General features: G+C 47.1%; 4 protein-coding genes and 1 pseudogene across 17 annotated transcripts in view; 2 read left to right on the top strand and 3 right to left on the bottom strand.

Annotated features, from left to right (window-relative positions):
* DAP3 (death associated protein 3) overlaps positions 1–19,126 on the bottom strand; it is a 183,236-nt gene that overhangs the window by 39,431 nt on the left and 124,679 nt on the right. For 2 of the 10 annotated variants that reach the window (XM_050754805.1, XM_050754834.1), the window contains exons 1-2: positions 12,421–12,497; positions 10,165–10,260 (exon numbers count right to left, since the gene is read on the bottom strand). The exons of 2 other annotated variants lie outside the window; for them this stretch is intronic. The gene's annotated coding sequence lies outside the window, so the exon portion shown is untranslated. Of the gene's footprint in view, positions 1–10,164; positions 10,261–12,351; positions 12,507–19,126 lie in introns of those variants that run through there. 6 more of the 10 variants (XM_050754794.1, XM_050754839.1, XM_050754837.1 and 3 more) reach the window with 5 other exon arrangements.
* The window catches only part of MSTO1 (misato mitochondrial distribution and morphology regulator 1), a 140,030-nt gene that overhangs the window by 51,352 nt on the left and 69,552 nt on the right, over positions 1–19,126 (bottom strand). The gene's annotated exons all lie outside the window — the stretch shown is intronic.
* Positions 12,519–13,405, bottom strand: LOC126934324 (uncharacterized; annotated as a pseudogene).
* The window catches only part of ASH1L (ASH1 like histone lysine methyltransferase), a 366,415-nt gene continuing 359,951 nt past the window's right edge, over positions 12,663–19,126 (top strand). The window contains exon 1 of one of the 3 annotated variants that reach the window (XM_050752217.1): positions 12,663–12,666. The gene's annotated coding sequence lies outside the window, so the exon portion shown is untranslated. Of the gene's footprint in view, positions 12,667–13,446; positions 13,552–19,126 lie in introns of those variants that run through there. The other 2 variants (XM_050752157.1, XM_050752176.1) reach the window with 2 other exon arrangements.
* The window catches only part of YY1AP1 (YY1 associated protein 1), a 71,201-nt gene continuing 65,499 nt past the window's right edge, over positions 13,425–19,126 (top strand). The window contains 1 exon segment of the mRNA XM_050785448.1: positions 13,425–13,551. The gene's annotated coding sequence lies outside the window, so the exon portion shown is untranslated.

Below are 19,126 nucleotides of genomic sequence, written 5' to 3'. Positions count from 1 at the left end.
AGCAAGCCCACCAACTTGGGGACAGATCAAGTGGCTGACCCACCTTGCAGAAGAAAACCTGAAAACACAACAAAAACCACTAACCTCAAGTAACCTGACGGTAGCTATGATTGCGGTAATTACTATGGCAGTAAGTCTCCCTGTGGCTACAGCAGACCAAAATTATACCTATTGGGCATACATCCCATTTCCGCCATTAATTAGGCCTGTTACATGGTTGGAACCCCCGGTTGAGGCTTATATTAATAATAGTGTTTGGATGCCTGAGCCTACAGATACTCATGGGCCCTCTCACCCAGAGGAGGAAGGAATGTTAATAAATGGGTCCATCAGGCTGGGCGCGGTGGCTCAAGCCTGTAATCCCAGCACTTTGGGAGGCCAAGATGGGCGGATCACGAGGTCAGGAGATCGAGACCATCCTGGCTAACAGGGTGAAACCCCGTCTCTACTAAAAAATACAAAAAAAAAAACTAGCCGGGCGAGGTGGCGGGCGCCTGTAGTCCCAGCTACTCGGGAGGCTGAGGCAAGAGAATGGCGTGAACCGGGAGGCGGAGCTTGCAGTGAGCCAAGATCGCGCCACTGCACTCCAGCCTGGGCGACAGAGCAAGACTCCGTCTCAAAATAAATAAATAAATAAATAAATAAATAAATAAATAAGTGTGTCCATGGGTTATCAGTTCCCCTGCTTTGCACAGGGCCGGCTATCGGTTGCCTAAAAGGCTACGGACAACAGTGGCTAGTTAAAATTCCAGGTCATAATCAAACACCAGTATCCTATCATTTCTTTTCTAGATGGAGCCCGGATCATTCAGAGTTCAGTTCAATTGTAACAGTTTAAGCCCAGAAAAGAGAGGTGTCAATAACCTCAACAATGGTCAAAGGATTTAGAAATATTGATTTGAAAGGACTGCATCTCTTTTTTTTTTTCTTTTTTTTTGAGATGGAGTTTCACTCTTGTTGCCCAGGCTGGAGTGCAATGGCACAATCTCAGCTCACTGCAACCTCTGACCCCCAGAATTCAAGGGATTCTCCTGCCTCAGCCTCCCAAGTAGCTGGGATTACAGGCATGCGCCACCACATCCTGCTAATTTTTGTATATTTAATAGAGACAGGGTTTCTCTATGTTGGCCAGACTGGTCTCGAACTCCCGACCTCAGGTGATCCACTGGCCTCGGCCTCCCAAAGTGCTGGGATTACAGGCGTGAGCTACTACTCCCACCAGGATTGCATCTCTGATCACGCTGTGGTACCGCAAAATAATTCCTATGGAATCGTCATTGATTGGTCCTCTAAGGGGACCTGTGCAGTTAATTGTACCAATCAGAATGATAGATGCAAGACAGGACTAAAAAAGGAACTATACTATCAAAGAGATGACACTGCTTACACTGAAAAACGTGCCCAGTTTCCCATAATTTCGACCGATTTTGGTACAGCTGGCCTACATCCAAAAATGCTTAATCCAATAATAGGCCCTGAACATCCCAAATTATGGAAGTTAATCATGGCCCAATCTCATATTCGGGTTTTGGAAGAAAAATATTATCTTGAGGGAAAAGGTGAGAGACTTCAAACTGTGTATCACTTTTCAATTTGTGTATCAGTTCCCACCAGCTAACTAAAGATATGCTGTTTGAGCACAAAGGAGATTCACTTAAACTGCCACTGCTACAGATTAAGTGTGTGACTTACAGCCTCCCTTTGACTGTTTTGCCCTGAACATCTTCTTCTTAGATCTAAGTGACTGTACTCAATAAATAGTGTGGAGACCAGAACTCTGGGCCTTTTGCTGCCTCCGTTTTGCAACTGGCCCCCTGGCTCCCACCTTTATGAACTCTTAACCTGTCTGTTCTCATTCCTTTTTTGCCACTGGACTCTGGATACCCTACAGGTAGTGTTGAGGCTGGTCCCCCAAAATTAAGAAAATGCAAATAAAAACCTCAATGAGATAACACTTCACACCCACTAGAATGACGAAAACCAAAAGAACTGATAATAACATGTGCTGGACAGAATCTGGAAAAACTAGGATTTTTTTTTTTGAGACAGAGTCTCGCTTTGTCGCCCAGGCTGGAGTGCAGTGGCGCAATCTTGGCTCACTGCAAGCTCCGCCTCCCGGGTTCACGCCATTCTCCTGCCTCAGCCTCCGTGTAGCTGGGACTACAGACGTGCACCACCACCCCCAGCTAATCGGTTTTTTTTTGTATTTTTAGTAGAGATGGGGTTTCACCGTGTTAGCCAGGATGGTCTCGATCTCCTGACCTTGTGATCCGCCCACCTCGGCCTCCCAAAGTGCTGGGATTACAGGCGTGAGCCACCGCGCCCGGCCAAAACTAGGATTCTTACATGTTGCTGTTGCGAATTTTTTTTTTTTTTTTTTGAGACGGAGTCTCGCTCTGTCGCCCAGGCTGGAGTACAGTGGCCGGATCTCAGCTCACTGCAAGCTCCGCCTCCCGGGTTTACGCCATTCTCCTGCCTCAGCCTCCTGAGTAGCTGTGACTACAGGCGCCCGCCACCTCGCCCGGCTAGTTTTTTTTTTTTGTATTTTTTAGTAGAGATGGGGTTTCACCGTGTTAGCCAGGATGGTCTCGATCTCCTGACCTCGTGATCCGCCCGTCTCGGCCTCCCAAAGTGCTGGGATTACAGGCTTGAGCCACTGCGCCCAGCGCGATTTTTTAAGCGGTGAGGCCACTTTGGAAAAGTCTGGCAGTTCCTCAAAAGGTAAAACATGGAGTTACCATATGAACCTGCAGTTCCACTCTCAGGTATAAAAGAGAAATAAAGACAAGTGTATACAAAACTTGTACACAAATGTTCATAGCAGTATTATTCATAAGAGCCAAAAAGTGGAAATATCTCACATGTCCATCAATTGACGAATAAACATAACGTGGTATAGCCATATAATGGAATATTATTTGGCAATACGAAACAAGTTCTGATTGCATGACACAATCTGGATAGACCTTGAAAACAAAGTAAAAGAAGACAGTTGCAAAAGACCACATATAGTATGATTTCAATTACATGAAATGTCCATAATTTGCTTATTAATTATGTAACTGATTTAGTGGTTGTGAGAGGCAATGGGAGGGAGAAATGGAAAGCAACTTACTGATAGGATTCTTTTGGGGGTGATAAAAATGTTCTGAAGTTAGATAGTGGAGGCTGGGCATGGTGGCTTAGACCTGTAATCCCAGCACTTTGGGAAACCAGGAGTTCAAGACCAGCTTGGGCAACATAGGAAGATCTCTTCTCTACTAATAATCAAAAAAATTGGCCAGGCATGGTGGCTCACGCCTGTAATCCCAACACTTTGGGAGGCTGAGGCAAGCAGATCACTTGCGGTCAGGAGTTCAAGACCAGCCTGGCCAACATGGTGAAATCTCATCTTTACTAAAAATACAAAAATTAGTCGGGTGTGGTGGCTGGCGCCTGTGATCCTTACTACTCAGGAGCAGAGGCATGAGAATCGCTGGAACCCAGGAGACAGAGGTTGCAGTGAGCTGAGACTGTGCCATTGCACTCCAGCCTGGATGACAGAGCAAGACTCAGTATAAAAACAAAAAACAAAACAAAAAAACGGCAGGTGCAGTGGCTCACCCCTGTAATCCTAGCACTTTGGGAGGCTGAGGCGGTCAGATCACAAGGTCAGGAGATCGAGACCATCCTGGCTAACACGGTAAAATCCTGTCCCTACTAAAAATACAAAAAATTAGCCGGGCGTGGTGGCTGGCACCTGCAGTCCCAGCTACTCAGGAGGCTGAGGCAGGAGAATGGCGTGAACCCAGGAGGCGGAGCTTGCAGTGAGCCCAGATCGCGCCACTGCACTCCAGCCTGGGCGACAGACTGAGACTTCAGAAAAAAAAAAAAAAATTAGCTGGATGTGGTGGCATGTGCCTGCAGTCCTAGCTGCTCGTGGCTGAGGTGGGAGGATACCTCGAGCCAAGGAGCTTGAGGTTACAGTGAACCGGGACTGCACTACTGCCTTCCAGTCTTGGCGGTGAGAGCCTATCTCAAAGCAAACAAACAAAAAAAGTGTAAATTTACAGAAGAGTTGCAAAGGCAGTACAAAGTACTTTCTTATAATTCTCATTAAACTTTCCTTAATGTTATATACATATGACTATAGTACAATTTTCAAAATTAAGAAATTAAAGCTAGTACAATACTATTTACTAAATTGCAGACTTTATTTGGATTTCCTCAGCGTTTCTGCTAATGTCTTATTTCTTTGTTTGAGACAGGGTCTCACTCTGTTACGTAGGCTGTAGTGTGATGGCGTGATCTCGGCTCACTGCAACCTCTGCCTTGATCCTCCTACTTCAGCCTCCCAAGTAGCTCAGACTACAAGCGTGTACCACCACACCTATCTAATTATTGTGTCTTTTTGTAGAGACGGGGTTTCACCGTGTTGCCCAGGCTGGTCTTGAACTCCTGGACTCAAGCAATCCACCCTCCTCTGCCTCCCGAAGTGCTGAGATTACAGGCGTAAGCCACTGCACCCAGCCTAATGTCTTCTTTCTGTTACAGGATCCAGTAGAAGATTCCACATCTGGAGATCTTCTTCTGTCTTTATATCTATCACCGACATTACCTACCCTTTAAAAATTTTGTAAAAGGCATAAATTTGAAAAATATATCCTCATTAATCTAATTCAAGTCATTGATAAAACTATTTAACAGGATAGGGTTACCTAGCATAGACTAGATCAGTGGCTCTCAACCACAGCTGCATGTTAGAATAACTTGAGTATAGTTTATATACTTGAGTACATAGTTTATATACTTTTTTTTTTTTGTAGAGATGTGGTTTCATATGTGATCCAGGCTGGTCATGAACTCCTGAGCTCAAGCGATTCATCCACCTTGGCCTCCCAAAGTGCTGCCATTACAGGTGCGTGCCACCACACCCAGCTGATTTTTGTATCTTTTATATAGAGTTAGGATCTCACTATGTCGCCCAGGCTGGTCTCAAACTCCTGGGCTCAAGCGATCCACCCACCTTGGCCTCTCAAGGTGCTAGGATTATAGGCTTCAGCCACGGTGCCCAGCCCCCCTCGGCACAGTTTAAAAATTCTGATATACAGATTGTGCCTCAGACCAATTAAATCAGTCTCTGGTAGTGGGAACTTGACATCAATTTTTTTTTTTTTTGAGATGGAGTCTCGCTCTGTTGCCCAGGCTGGAGTACAGCAGTGCGATCTTGGCTCACGGCAACCTCTGCCCCTTGGTTCAAGCAATTCTCATGCCTCAGCCTCCCAAGTACCTGGGATTACAGGCGAGCCCATGCCCAGCTAATTTTTGTATTTTTAGTAGAGAATGGGTTTCACCATGTTGGCCAGGCTGGTCTTGAACTCCTGGCCTCAAGTGATCCGTTGGCCTTGGCCTCCCAAAATGCTCGGATTACAGTTGTGAGCCATCATACCTGCCCAGATGTCAATATTTTTAAAGCTTCACAGCTCATTCCAATGTGCAGCCAAGAGTGACAACCACTGCCTGCATGTCAGTGGTTAACAGAACTTCAGCCTGTTTCACTAACATGTAGCCTTTAGGTATGGTTATTCAACCAATTAAACATTCAGTATACATTTCTTCAAAAAGCCACTGTGAGAGATTATCAAATGTCTAACTTTAATGAGGACATACCAATAATGGAATTTGATCTACCATTCTAGGAATTCTAACAAGAAGGATGTATTAGTCTGCCATGACTTTCTTTACTACTAAACCCAGACTGATTCTTCACGATCAGTAATCTTTCTCTAAATTAGTAGTTCTCTACCAGGGGGATTTTGTCCCCTCCCCCAACATTTGACAATGAATGGTTGGAGGCATTTTGGTTGTCACAACTGAAGGAGGGAGGGGGGGATGCTACTGGCATCGAGTGAGTAGAGGCCAGGTATGTTGCTAAACAGTCTACAATGCACCGGAGAGTCCCCCACAACAAAGAATGATCCATCCCCAAATGTCAACAGTGTTGAGATTGAGAAACATTGTCCTAAATTCCAAGTCCCATAGGAAAAGTTTGGTTCACAAAGACTACTTTCATTGCTTTCATAATTTCAGCTAGAAAAAGCAGAATTCCTTATGCTGTATTTTCTCGTCTTAATATCATCTACCTCCCCAGGTCTGGATTCCTAGAACAACATTAGGGATATAAAAGTAAAGGAGTCCTGAAATTTACTGATTATCACAAACTTCAACAGTGCTAACTTCTCCAAGCTCTCAGGTTTTCTGTTTGTTTTGTTTTGTTTTGTTTGAGATAGGGTCTCCTTTTGTCCCCAAGGCTAGAGTGCAGTGGTGCTATCATATGTCACTGCAGTCTTGGACTCCTGGGCTCAAGAGATCCTCTCCCTTCAGCCTCCTGAGAAGCTTGGACTACAACAGGGGTGTCCAATGTTTTGGCTTTCTTGGGCCACGTCAGAAAGGAAGTGTCTCAAGCCATACATATAAAACATACTAACACTAACGACAGCTGATGAGCTAAAAACGACAACGGCAAAAACACTGCCAAAAAAAAAATCTCATGTTTTTTTTTTTTTTTTTTTTTGAGACGGAGTCTCACTCTGTCCCCCTTGCTGGAGTGCAGTGGCCGGATCTCAGCTCACTGCAAGCTCCGCCTCCCGGGTTCAGGCCATTCTCCTGCCTCAGCCTCCCGAGTAGCTGGGACTACAGGCGCCCACCACCTCGCCCGGCTAGTTTTTTTGTATTTTTTAGTAGAGACGGGGTTTCACTGTGTTAGCCAGGATGGTCTCGATCTCCTGACCTCGTGATCCACCCGTCTCGGCCTCCCAAAGTGCTGGGATTACAGGCTTGAGCCACCGCGCCCGGCCAAAATCTCATGTTTTAAGAAAGGTCATGAATTTGTGTTGGGCCTCATTCAAAGCCATCCCAGGCCGCATGCAACGTGCAGGCCATGGGTTGGACAACTTTGGACTACAGGGATACACAACGATGGCCAGCTAATTTTTTAGTTTTTTTTTAATAGAGATGAGGTCTATGTTGCCCAGGCTGGTCTTCAACTCCTGATCTCAAGCAATCCTCCCACCTTGGCCTCCCAAACTCCTGGGATTACAGGTGCAAGCATCATGTCCAGCAAAGCTCTCAGTCTTGTACCTCTAGGTGGTTTTGGTAGAAATTATGCAGGTAATTTACAATTTTTTTTTTGTTTTTGAGACGGAATTTTGCTCATTGCCCAGGCTGGAGTGCAGTGGCGCCAACTCAGCTCGCTGCAACTCCCGCCACCCAGGTTCAAGCGATTCTCCAGCCTCAGCCTCTTGAGTAGCTAGGATTACAGGCACGTGCCACCAAGCCCAGCTAATTTTTTTTTTTTTTTTTTTGACACAGAGTCGCGCTCTGTTGGCCAGACTGGAGGGCAGTGGCATGATCTCCACTCATTGCAACCTCTGCCTCCTAGGCTCAAGCAATTTTCCTGCCTCAGCATCCCGAGTAGCTGGGATTACAGGGATGTGCCACCACGCTCAGCTAATATTTGTATTTTTAGTAGAGACAGGGTTTCACCATGTTGGCCAGGTTGGTCGTGAACTCCTGACTTCAGGTAATCCACCCGCCTCGGCCTCCCAAAGTGCTGGGATTATAGGCGTGAGCCACCGTGCCCGGCCTGTATTTTTAGTAGAGACAAGGTTTCATCATATTGGGCAGGCTGGTCTCGAACTCCTGACCTCAGATGATCCACCCACCTCGGCTTCCCAAAGTGCAGGGATCACAGGCATGAACCACTGAGTCCAGCTGCAATATACACTTTTTAAACTTCCCGAGCTTTGAAAGCCCTCTTAGCTCTTCTATAATGGAGAAAGCAAGAAAGAAGGAAATACGGCCGGGCGCGGTGGCTCAAGCCTGTAATCCCAGCACTTTGGGAGGCCGAGACGGGCGGATCACGAGGTCAGGAGATCGAGACCATCTTGGCTAACACGGTGAAACCCCGTCTCTACTAAAAAATACAAAAAAAAAAAACTAGCCAGGCGAGGTGGCGGGCGCCTGTAGTCCCAGCTACTCGGGAGGCTAAGGCAGGAGAATGGTGTAAACCTGGGAGGCGGAGCTTGCAGTGAGCTGAGATTCGGCCACTGCACTCCAGCCCGGTCGACAGAGCAAGACTCCGTCTCAAAAAAAAAAAAAAAAAAAAAAAGAAAGAAGGAAATACAGTAGTCCCCCTTATCCTTGGGATATCCACTGCAGGACTCCCAGGTGATGCCTAAAACCATAGAGTACTGATCACTAAAAATATATATACACACACACACACACACACACACACACAATTTTTTTCCTAAGTTTCAAAAAACTTCACAAATGCATGTTAAGTGTATACATATGACCAGGATTAACATCCTAGAATTACAGGGCTCAATAGTACACCCATGAGGTACTGACCTCAATCCAACTGTATATTTACATTATGGTTCTGATGTGGCGATGCATAAAGATAAAAACTTAAAGGAAAAAATATACCAGGACAATTGGTATTTCTGGGTGATGATGTTGCAGATAATTACGTTTCTTGATTTTCATTTCTAATGTTAACAATTAGCAATATTAATAATGTTTATAAAATACTGTCCTAACTTTATTAAGGTGTTCATGCTAACATTTGAGATTTCATATTTTCAAATTTGGGTTGTTCACCCAGTAAGTGTAATGGAAATATTCCAAAATAAAAAGAAAACCTCAAATCCAAAACACTTGTTCCCAAACATTTTCTTTTTTTTTTTTTTTTTTTTTTTTTTTTTTTTTTTTTTGAGACGGAGTCTCACTCTGTGGCCCGGGCTGGAGTACAGTGGCCGGATCTCAGCTCACTGCAAGCTCCGCCTCCCGGGTTTACGTCATTCTCCTGCCTCAGCCTCCCGAGTAGCTGGGACTATAGGCGCCCGCCACCTCGCCCGGCTAGTTTTTTGTATTTTTTTAGTAGAGACGGGGTTTCACCGTGTTAGCCAGGATGGTCTCGATCTCCTGGCCTCGTGATCCGCCCGTCTCGGCCTCCCAAAGTGCTGGGATTACAGGCTTGAGCCACCGCGCCCGGCCGTTCCCAAACATTTTCATTAAAAAAAAAAGAAAAGGGCCGGGCGCGGTGGCTCACGCCTGTAATCCCAGCACTTTGGGAGGCCGAGGCGGGCGGATCACGAGGTCAGGAGATCGAGACCATCCTGGCTAACACGGTGAAACCCCGTCTCTACTAAAAATGCAAAAAATTAGCCGGGCGAGGCGGCGGGCGCCTGTAGTCCCAGCTACTCGGGAGGCTGAGACAGGAGAATGGCGTGAACCCGGGAGGCGGAGCTTGCAGTGAGCCGAGTTCGCGCCATTGCACTCCAGCCTGGGCGACTAAGCGAGACTCTGTCTCAAAAAAAAAAAAAAAAAAAAAAAGAAAAACTCGGCCGGGTGCGGTGGCTCAAGCCTGTAATCCCAGCACTTTGGGAGGCCGAGACGGGCGGATCACGAGGTCAGGAGATCGACACCATCCTGGCTAACACGGTGAAACCCCGTCTCTACTAAAAAATACAACAAAAAAAAAACTAGCTGGGCGAGGTGGCAGGCGCCTGTAGTCCCAGCTACTCGGGAGGCTGAGGCAGGAGAATGGCATAAACCCGGGAGGTGGAGTTGCAGTGAGCTGAGATCCGGCCACTGCACTCCAGCCTGGGCGACAGAGCGAGACTCCGTCTCAAAAAAAAAAAAAAAAAGAGCCGGGCGCGGTGGCTCAAGCCTGTAATCCCAGCACTTTGGGAGGCCGAGGCGTGTGGATCACGAGGTCAGGAGATCGAGACTATCCTGGCTAACATGGTGAAACCCCGTCTCTACTAAAAATACAAAAAACTAGCCGGACGTGGTGGCGGGCGCCTGTAGTCTCAGCTACTTGGGAGGCTGAGGTGGGAGAATGGCGTGAACCCGGGAGGCGGAGCTTGCAGTGAGCCGAGATCATGCCACTGCACTCCAGCCTGGGAGACACAGCGAGACTCCGTCTCAAAAAAAAAAAAAAAAGAAAAGAAAAACTCAACCTGTACCCAAACAAAAATCTCAAATTTCTTCCCTCGTTAAATAAAAAAATCATTTATAGACTGTTACAACATAGCAGTTGCCATAACCTGTCAAATGTAAACCCTGACCATACTCCAGTAAATTTTATCTTAAAAAAAAAAAAGTTCCACACACCTGTAGTCCCAGCTACTGAGGAGGCTGAGGCAGCGGTAGGATCCCTTGAGCACAGGAGCTACTCTCTAGCCTAGCCAACATAGTGAAAGCAGGTCTCTAAAAAAAGAAATTAAAAAAAATTTTTTTTTTAAATATTTTAAACCTTATTTTATTTTAGAGACAGGGTCTCACTCTCTTGCCCAGGCTGGAGTGCAATGGTGTGATCACGGCTCACAGTAGCCTCAAACTCCTGGGCATGCCACCATGGCCCAGCTGATATTTCTTATTTTTCGTAGAGATGGCGTCCTGCTATGTTGACCAGGCTGGTCTTTAACTCCTGGGCTCAAGTAATCCTCCTGTCTCAGTTGCCCAGTGTGTTGGGATTACAGGCATGAGCCACGGTGCCCAGCCTGAAACCTCATTTTAAAAGTTTATATCAGACCAGGACCCCAAGATGGAGTCAGCTGTTACCAGTGAAGGAGAAGAAACTCCTGGATGTCAAACTAGTGGAACTGCCAAACTAAATATTAATGCGTGATCTCACACAAGAAGGCACTGTTGCAGTGTTCAAAGAGGTTACTATAGGTATTACAACAAGTACTCCAACGTGAAGAAACGGGGCTTGATGGGAATTCTGTGGTGCTGGCAGCTTCTGTGCTTTTCAGCTACTGCCTTTCTGAAAAGGAACACAAGCATGGGCAGCTACAGAAGTAAACCTGAAGAGGGCCATTGCGGAGCGCTGGCTCCTGGATAATCTTCCTAGTTTAATGTCAGCTGATTAGCAACCTTAATTCTCTCTGAACCCCGATTTTTCCCTTGTCATGCAACATATCATATTTACAGGCTTCAGGGATTAAGAGGTGAATATCCTTGGGGAAACCATTATTCTATCTTCGTTGGTTCAAATAATTCAGGGTTTGTTCATTCAGTGAGGTGATTTTATTGAGCATTTAATATATTTTAACTTCTGGTATGCTCTTACGGTCACAAAATAACAGAATCCTATCTCATTTGCTTATATGTAGCTGACAATTCATTAATCAGTATAGTTACTGAAAGTTACTTGAACACAGAGACCATACATAAGTAACTCTCCCTATACACTGGTGTAGTGAAATTTCATTAAAGGCTCTTTTCTTCTTTGACACACAGTTATGCTGCTGATGAGAAATTTTACTATGAAAACAATGTGATGTAGTGAAAAAAGTTAGTTAGGTTTTTTTTTTTTTTTTTTTTTTTTTTTTTTTTTTGAGACAGAGTCTCGCTCTGCCGCCCAGGCTGGAGTGCAGTGGCACAATCTCGGCTCACTGCAAGCTCCGCCTCCCGGGTTCACGCCATTCTCCTGCCTCAGCCTCCTGAGTAGCTGGGACTACAGGCGCCCGCCACCGCGCCCGGCTTATTTTTTGTATTTTTAGTAGAAACGGGGTTTCACCGTGGTCTCGATCTCCTGACCTTGTGATCCGCCCGCCTCGGCCTCCCAAAGTGCTGGGATTACAGGCGTGAGCCACCGCGCCCGGCTTTTTTTTTTTTTTTTTTTTTTTGAGACGGAGTCTCCCTCTGTCACCCAGGCTGGAGAGCGGTGGCGCGGACTCGGCTCACTGCAACCCCACCTTCCGAGTTCAAGCAATTCTCCTGCCTCAGCCTCCTGAATAACTGGGACTACAGGAGCCCGCCACCACGCCCGGCTAATATTTGTATTTTTAGTAGAGACGGGGGTTTCACCATGTTGGCCAGGATTGTCTCGATCTCTTGACCTTGTGATCCACCCGCCTCGGCCTCCCAAAGTGTTGGGATTACAGGCGTGAGCCACCGCGCCCAGCCCTATCTTATTATTTCACACACCAACCCTGGAGGCATGTTTGGAGTTGCCTAATTTTCATGTACACCTTTTGATAAGGAACTAAGAAAAATAGCTTGCTGAAAACAAGGGAGACTGAGTCCAGAACTGAATGAGAAGCACATGGTTTCTTCATCCTCTATCACCAGGCTGTCTAACGAGGCTGAAGAAGTACTATCCATAAGTAGCGCGTCAGGGGCAAACAAACAAAATCGCATATGGACACTAGTGTGAAATTCGAGAAATCCGAGGCGGGTTAACAACAGCAAGCAGATCACCAGGCCGATCTTCCTCGGGTCCCAGGTTGGCACCACAGCGCCCGGGAGGAATCCCCACGGAGGCACGCCGGTCCTACCGGCCTCACTCCCTACCTCCCGGAGGTCCGGAGTCCCGCTCCTTTCCCTCAGCGATACATCCCCCGTGCCGGTCCACTCCCTCACCGTGAGTCGAGGACTACTTCTCCAGACCAGACGACTGACACACACTGCCGAGGGCCGGTTCCAAAGCGCCCGTCCTGCGACTGCGTAAAAGGCTCGGGTCATCCGGCCGGAAACGACCCAACGCGCAGCCGCCGCGGCCTCCAACCACCGGCCGGCAGAGGGGGCACTAGACAGCCCTCGATCCGCTCGCCGGGGTCCTGTGGAGGAGGAGGCGAGCCGCAGCGCCGCAGGAACGAGCCCAGGGAGGTAGGTTGTCGTGGGACTCGGCCCGCCACCCTGGCAATTCCAGTCAAACGGCAAGCCAGACTCGCTTTGCCGGCCCATTCCTCTCCTGCCCCTGCAGCCGACAGGAATGGAACAGTCCCGCGGGGGGGGGGGGACTGTGGAAGGCGCACGCGCGAGGGTTGGAGGGTCGAGGGGGGGGCTGTGCTGGCAGCGGCTGCTTTAGCGGCGGTTGGTGGCCGTGGGGGCGGGAAGAGGAGGTGGAGGAGGCTTGGGCTCGCGCGGCTTAAGGTACGCGTGAGGGCCTGCGCCGGAGCCGGCTTGACAGGGCCTGAGGGAGAGTGGGGGACTGGGCGAGGAGGTTCCCGTGGGTGAGCGCGTACGGGCTGGCTGGCGCGCTGGGCGGCCGAAGGTGGTGGTTGGTGGGAGCAGCCAGCGACTAGCCCGTAGACACGCGTACGCTTGCGGGCGGGCGTGCGCGCTACGCGGCCGGAGTCGGGCGGAGCGGGGGACGGTGGGGAAGAACGCGAGGAGGGAGGAGTGGGAGGTTGGGGGGGCGCTAGGCGCCTTTCGCTCCCTCCCTCTGGAGGAGCAGCCGCCGCCACCGCCGCCACTCTGCTGCCGCCGCCGCCGCCGCCGCCGCTCCCGCCGCCATTTTGGGTTCGCTTTGCGGAGGGGAGACGATCCCAGTCTCGGTTGCGGGACCCGCCTCCCCTCAGTTTGCCCCCTTTAGCCTCCACCTTTCCCTTCTCCTCTCTCGCATTTCCGCCAGTCAGCTTACCCGCTGGCCGCCTCCTGACAAGCGGGAGGGATCCGCCGTGGACCCAGGGAAGCGGAGGAGCCTGGCGGCCACCCCCTCTTCCCCACTTCCCTGCACTCTCGTCGCTCTCGGCCTCGGCCTCCGACACGGTGAGTAGAACGATTTGGGCAGGCCTTCGGGCCTAAGCACTCTCTCAGCGATTGAATCCTGGGCTTCCTGGGAGCCACTGTCATCTCCCGGACCTGGACCTCCGGGAGAGCAGTGGTGAAGATGGGGGAGGGGAGAGCAGGGAGGGGGATCCTGAGCCTACCGGGAAGTCCCTCCAGGCGGGGTGAAGGGGTGTCCCTGACAGGCGGACTCCCGGAGGGGGCCGGAAAGTAAGCGAGTGGAGGCGGAGTCGTCTGTGCCCCTGACAGGTTAGTTTGTGTTTGTAGGCATGATCGGAGCCTCCCCCATAGTCCAGTTTGTGTGTGTTTAATTAAGGGATAAGAGTGGTCGAGGACACGATCCTGAGAGGGGAGTTTACCTGTGTGACAAGGTCTGTGGTGTCGCTGCCGCGTTGAACGGTATGTAGGAACGGCAGGATGATCTCAGTGTTGTAAGTTTAATAAATGTCACTGATTAGTTTGTACATGGAAAGAGGTGTTTTTGGTCTAGAAGACAGATGGTCTGTTGATGTGTAGCGGCTGTGTTGGTGTGTGTATGCGAGGATGGAAAGTGTTTCCGGAAGAGTTTGCCTTGATTTGTGTAAGTGTAATGGAGTTCCCGTTATAAGTTAGCTTATTTCTTGAATAAATGTTGGGAGGTTCCTTGCAGGTTGATATGTGTGTGTATTTTAGGGATTGGGAGCCCCTAGTTACTTGTTGGGAAAGAGTGGCAGTGGTGGTGTTCTATACAGCATGTGTCTGTGAGGTCATGGAGGGGAGAAACTTAGCATAGCCAGTTGTGGTCTTAATAGTTTGTGCCTTTGGTTAGAGTGAGTTGTGTAAATGTGAAGGCCCAAAATATCTTTAACAGAATCATTGCTACAAAGCTGTAAAGAATGGGTGGCCTTATTTGTTGTCGCGGGTTTATAGTAATAGTTTACAAATACAATAAGAAAGCGCTTTCAATTTCTTTGTGATACTAAATCTCTGTGAAAATGGTAGGATGCTTTCTTCCATTTTACAAAATAGTTAATTTAGGCATAAGGAGAGAACTTCTCCAAGGCCGCATATTAAATTGGTGACAAAGTTGAGACTGTAACTCCCATATTTTCACTACTGCTGCAGCAGTATATTCAGCATACCATGGTGCCTCAGGAAGTCTTTGTCGGCAAATCTGAGTATGTTGGAAAGATAGGAGCACATGTGACTGGTTGGATTGTATTTGGAGGAGACCGATTGTATCAGATATGTATGTGGAAAGTAGATGTCCTTGCCCGGTCTGACCTGTATGAAATGCATATCCATGGCTATATTATTTTGTTTATGGGGGAAGCAGAGCATTTCTGACACTTGAGGTTGTACGTGTGAGGGAGAGAAGGCTTTCACAGCTTAACCTCTACCAGAGCAGCTGCATGGGTGCTGACAGCTTAACTTGAAATCTGTGGGAGGAAAGATCCTTTTTCATTCATTCAACAAATATTTGTTGACTGCCTGTTCAATAAATCGTCCATGTCTTGGGGTGAGGATAATCATGGTGTCTCTGTAAATAGCCTGGATGCAATATGAGGGGAATTGTTTTGACAGTGGTAGATATTGAGTTGAGTGAAGCAGTGTGGAATTAAAATCAGAGAACTGGTTTTGGGTTCTGGTGATTGTTAATATACGTACCTGTGGATGTTGGAACTTCTTGGCTGGGCTGAAGGAATCCTTTGAAAGATTGATTTCATATAGTAAGAATCCCCTCTGTGAATATGAGGAAAGAGTGCATGAACTAAGCCAACTTAACTGTATTCTTCTGGAAAATGGGATGTTTCTTGATAGGCTAGATTAGTGGTTCTTAAAAGTTTTTGGGGGTCATTTATCCTTCTGAGAATCTGATGAAAGACACTGGGCCCTCAAGTTAGAAGATGAACATAAGCCCAATCACATGATTTATACATATGATTTTAGGAACTTAAAGTGTAATGAAATAGAGCCAGTTTATATTTAGGTCTCATTTGAAAACCTTTCATTTTCTTTGTTCGGGTGTGTGGATGTTAGTATGAGTTTAAGGTGAAGGAGTCTATGATAGTATTTGAACATGTTGACAGGAGAACTTTAGGATCTATGTTTTTTATGTATTTTTGTCGTCTGCAAACTTACTTCTGCAGTGTTAGTAAACAATTCTGTATTTGCTAAAAGGGGAAGCTAATGTAGCACAAGTATCTATGGCTTTGTTCTTTGTCAGTATCTTTTTGTTCTCAAACTCTGAGAAGCGACTTTTTTTCAGTTTTGGATTGGGCCTGAGGTGATTTGAAGCTCCTATCTTGGAGTTTAGCTTAGTTATAACAAACACTGAGTTAAGCCTATGCAGGAGACACAAAGATTAATATATGGTCTCTGTGCTTGAAGAGATGCTACTTTTCTGTGGTTGAAGAGATGATGTGAATTGTATGATGGTGGCAGCTCTCAAAAGGACAAGGAAGAGAGAAACATATTCCTAGAAGTTTAAATTTTATAACCCAGTTGCAAAGACTTTTTGTCACTACTTATTCTTAGGAATAACCATAAAGTGTGTACACTCTGTATGGAACTTTGTACTTTAAAAAAATATGTTTTGTATCGTCTGGTGTTTTTGTACAAAGGAACTGTTGGTTTGAAAAGAAGGCAAACATCATTTGTGTTCCTTAGCTGTTTTGGGATATATTTCCACAGTGAGTTTATGTAAAAAGGTCTTAATGTGATTTTTGGGTATACATACATGTAGAAAGCCCTCCTGATATAAAATCCAGTAGCTATTTGACAGACTACCCATTAATTTAGTACTAGAAGTTAAAAATAATTACTGTACTTTTAAAAGAACAAGAAATTGGTCAGGTGGGGTGACTCATGCCTGTAATCCTACCACTTTGGGAGGATGAGGTGGGCGGATTGTCTGAGCTCAGAAGTTCAAGACCAGCCTGGGCAACATGGTGAAACCCCGTCTCTACTAAAATACAAAAAATTGGCCGGATGCGGTGGCTCACGCCTGTAATCCCAGCACTTTGGGAGGCCGAGGCCGGCGGATCACAAGGTCAGGAGATCGAGACCACGGTGAAACCCCGTCTCTACTAAAAATTACAAAAAATTAGCCGGGCACGGTTGTGGGCGCCTGTAGTCCCAGCTACTCGGGAGGCTGAGGCAGGAGAATGGCATGAACCCGGGAGGCGGAGCTTGCAGTGAGCCGAGATCGCGCCACTGCACTCCAGCCTGGGCTGGGCGACAGAGCGAGACTCCGTCTCAAAAAAAAAAAAAAAAAAAAAAAACAAAAAATTAGCCGCATGTGTTGGAGTGCACCTGTAGTCCCAGCTACTAGGGAAGCGGAGGCACGAGAATTGCTTGAACCAAGAATTGCTTGAACTGGGACGGGGAAGTTGCAGTGAGCTGAGATCACGCCACTGCACTCCAGCCTGGGCATCAGAGCAATACTCTGTCTCACACACACACACAAAAAAAAGAGTAGGAAATTCAAAAAGGTGTTTTAATAGGACAGATTATAGGATTCAGTGAGATAATGGAGAATTTTTAGGAAAAATGGTCTGTTGGTCCTTTCTCTCTATTGACATGGCCCCTGTGTAAGAATACTATGTAAATTTGTGAAAAGTTTAATATTTTCTCTAAATTTTTAATGGGTAGTAGGTTCATGGTGTTGTTTTTCTCAAAACGTACATGTGATATGTGTGTGTAGTGTGTATATATGTGCATGTATGTTTATATAGTTTATTTTTTTAATAGCGATTAGGTCTTGCTATGGTTTTGTTTTTGTTTTTGAGAGTTTCACTCTTGTCGCCTGGCTGGAGTACAGTGGCGCAATCTTGCCTCACTGCAGCCTCCACCTCCCAGGTTCAAGTCATTATCCTGCCTCAGCTTCCCAAATAGCTGGGATTACAGGTGCGTGCCAACACGCCCTGCTGATTTTTGTATTTTTAGTTGAGACAGGGTTTCACCACGTTGGCCAGGCTGGTCACGAACTCCTAACCTCAAGTCGTCCACCCGCCTTGGCCTTCCAAAGTGCTGGGATTACAAAAGTGAGCCACTGCACCTGGCCCAGGTCTTGCTATGTAGATCAATCTGGTCTTGAACTCCTGGCCTCAAGCCATCTTCTTGTCTCAGCTTCCCAATTTGCTGGGATTACAGGCCTGAGCCAGCATGCCCAGCCAAAATTTTTACCTGGTTACCAAATCAAAGATTTTCTCCAAAATGAACTGGAATAGCCTTACTGTGTTAATGTTGCCTTGGTGGGGACGCCTAAGTCTTGGAACTAAATTGAGGTAGTTATGACAGTTCTCTTTTTAAAGCTGATCAGTATTTCACTTGTGTTTTAGAAGTCCAGTGTACTTCAAAGTAGGACCAACCATCTCTTTTTTCTCTTTTTTTTTTGAGACGGAGTCTTGCTCTGTAGCTCAGTTTGGAATGCAGTGGCATGATCTCGACTCACTGTAGCCTCTGCCACCTGGATTCAAGTGATTCTCCTGCCTCAGTCTCTTGACAGCTGGGTTTACAGGCACGCACCACCACGCCTGGCTAATTTTTGTATTTTTAGTAGAGACAGGCTTTCACAGTGTTGGCCAGTAGCCAGGCTGGTCTCATACTCCTGACCTTAAGTAATCCACCTGCCTTGGCCTCCCAAAGTGCTGGGATTACAGGTGTGAGCCCCCGCACCTGGCCAAACCCATCTCTTTCATTAAACCACCTTGTTTTGGTTCAGAAACAAGACTGCCATGTATGTAGTGCTTAATTATGTGCCAAGCACTATTCCAGGTACTAAGATACAGTAATGGACAAAATAACATCCCTGCTCCTCTATCTCAGGACTTAATAATTTGGGCATTTTCATTTTCCAATCTAGGATCTTTCAGTAGTGGTATAGGATTCCTGAAGGAATTCCTGAAATATAATTATTTTTCTGCTGGAGCAAATCAGTTTTTTTTGTTTCTGTTTTTGTTTTGACAAGATGGAGTTTCACTCTTTTCACTCAAGCTGGTGTGCAATGGCGCAATCTTGGCTCACTGCAATCTCTGACTCCCGGGTTCAAGCGATTCTCCTGCCTCGGCCTCCCGAGTAGCTGGGATTACAGGCGTTAGCCACCACGCTCGGCTAATTTTGTATTTTTAGTAGAGATAGAGTTTCACCAGGTTGGCCAGACTGGTCTCGAACTCCTGACCTCAGGTGATCCACCACGCTCGGCCTCCCAAAGTGCTAGGATTACAGGTGTGAGCCACCACGCCCAGAAGAGCAAAATTCTTCTGTTGACAAAAATATCTTTCCTCTGAGGAAAAGACACTATGTGCCTATGTTTTATCCAGGAATTCCACTGGATAGTTTGTCCTTTGGGATATCAGGGGATTAAATCCTCCTTTAAGAATCAAAGTACTCGGCTGGGCGTGGTGGCTCATGCCTGTAATCCCTGCACTTTGGGAGGCCGAGGCGAGTGGATCACCTGAGGTCAGGAGTTGGAGACCAACCTAGCCAACATGATGAAACCCTGTCTCTACTAAAAATACAAAAAATTATCCAGGTGTTGTGGCGGGTGCCTGTAATCCCAGCTACTCAAGAAGGT

This window comes from Macaca thibetana, chromosome 1, assembly GCF_024542745.1.
Source record: "Macaca thibetana thibetana isolate TM-01 chromosome 1, ASM2454274v1, whole genome shotgun sequence".
Taxonomy (NCBI): domain Eukaryota; kingdom Metazoa; phylum Chordata; class Mammalia; order Primates; family Cercopithecidae; genus Macaca; species Macaca thibetana.
The sequence above is the reverse complement of the archived record's forward strand: the minus strand, read 5'-3'. Positions and strand labels throughout refer to the sequence as shown.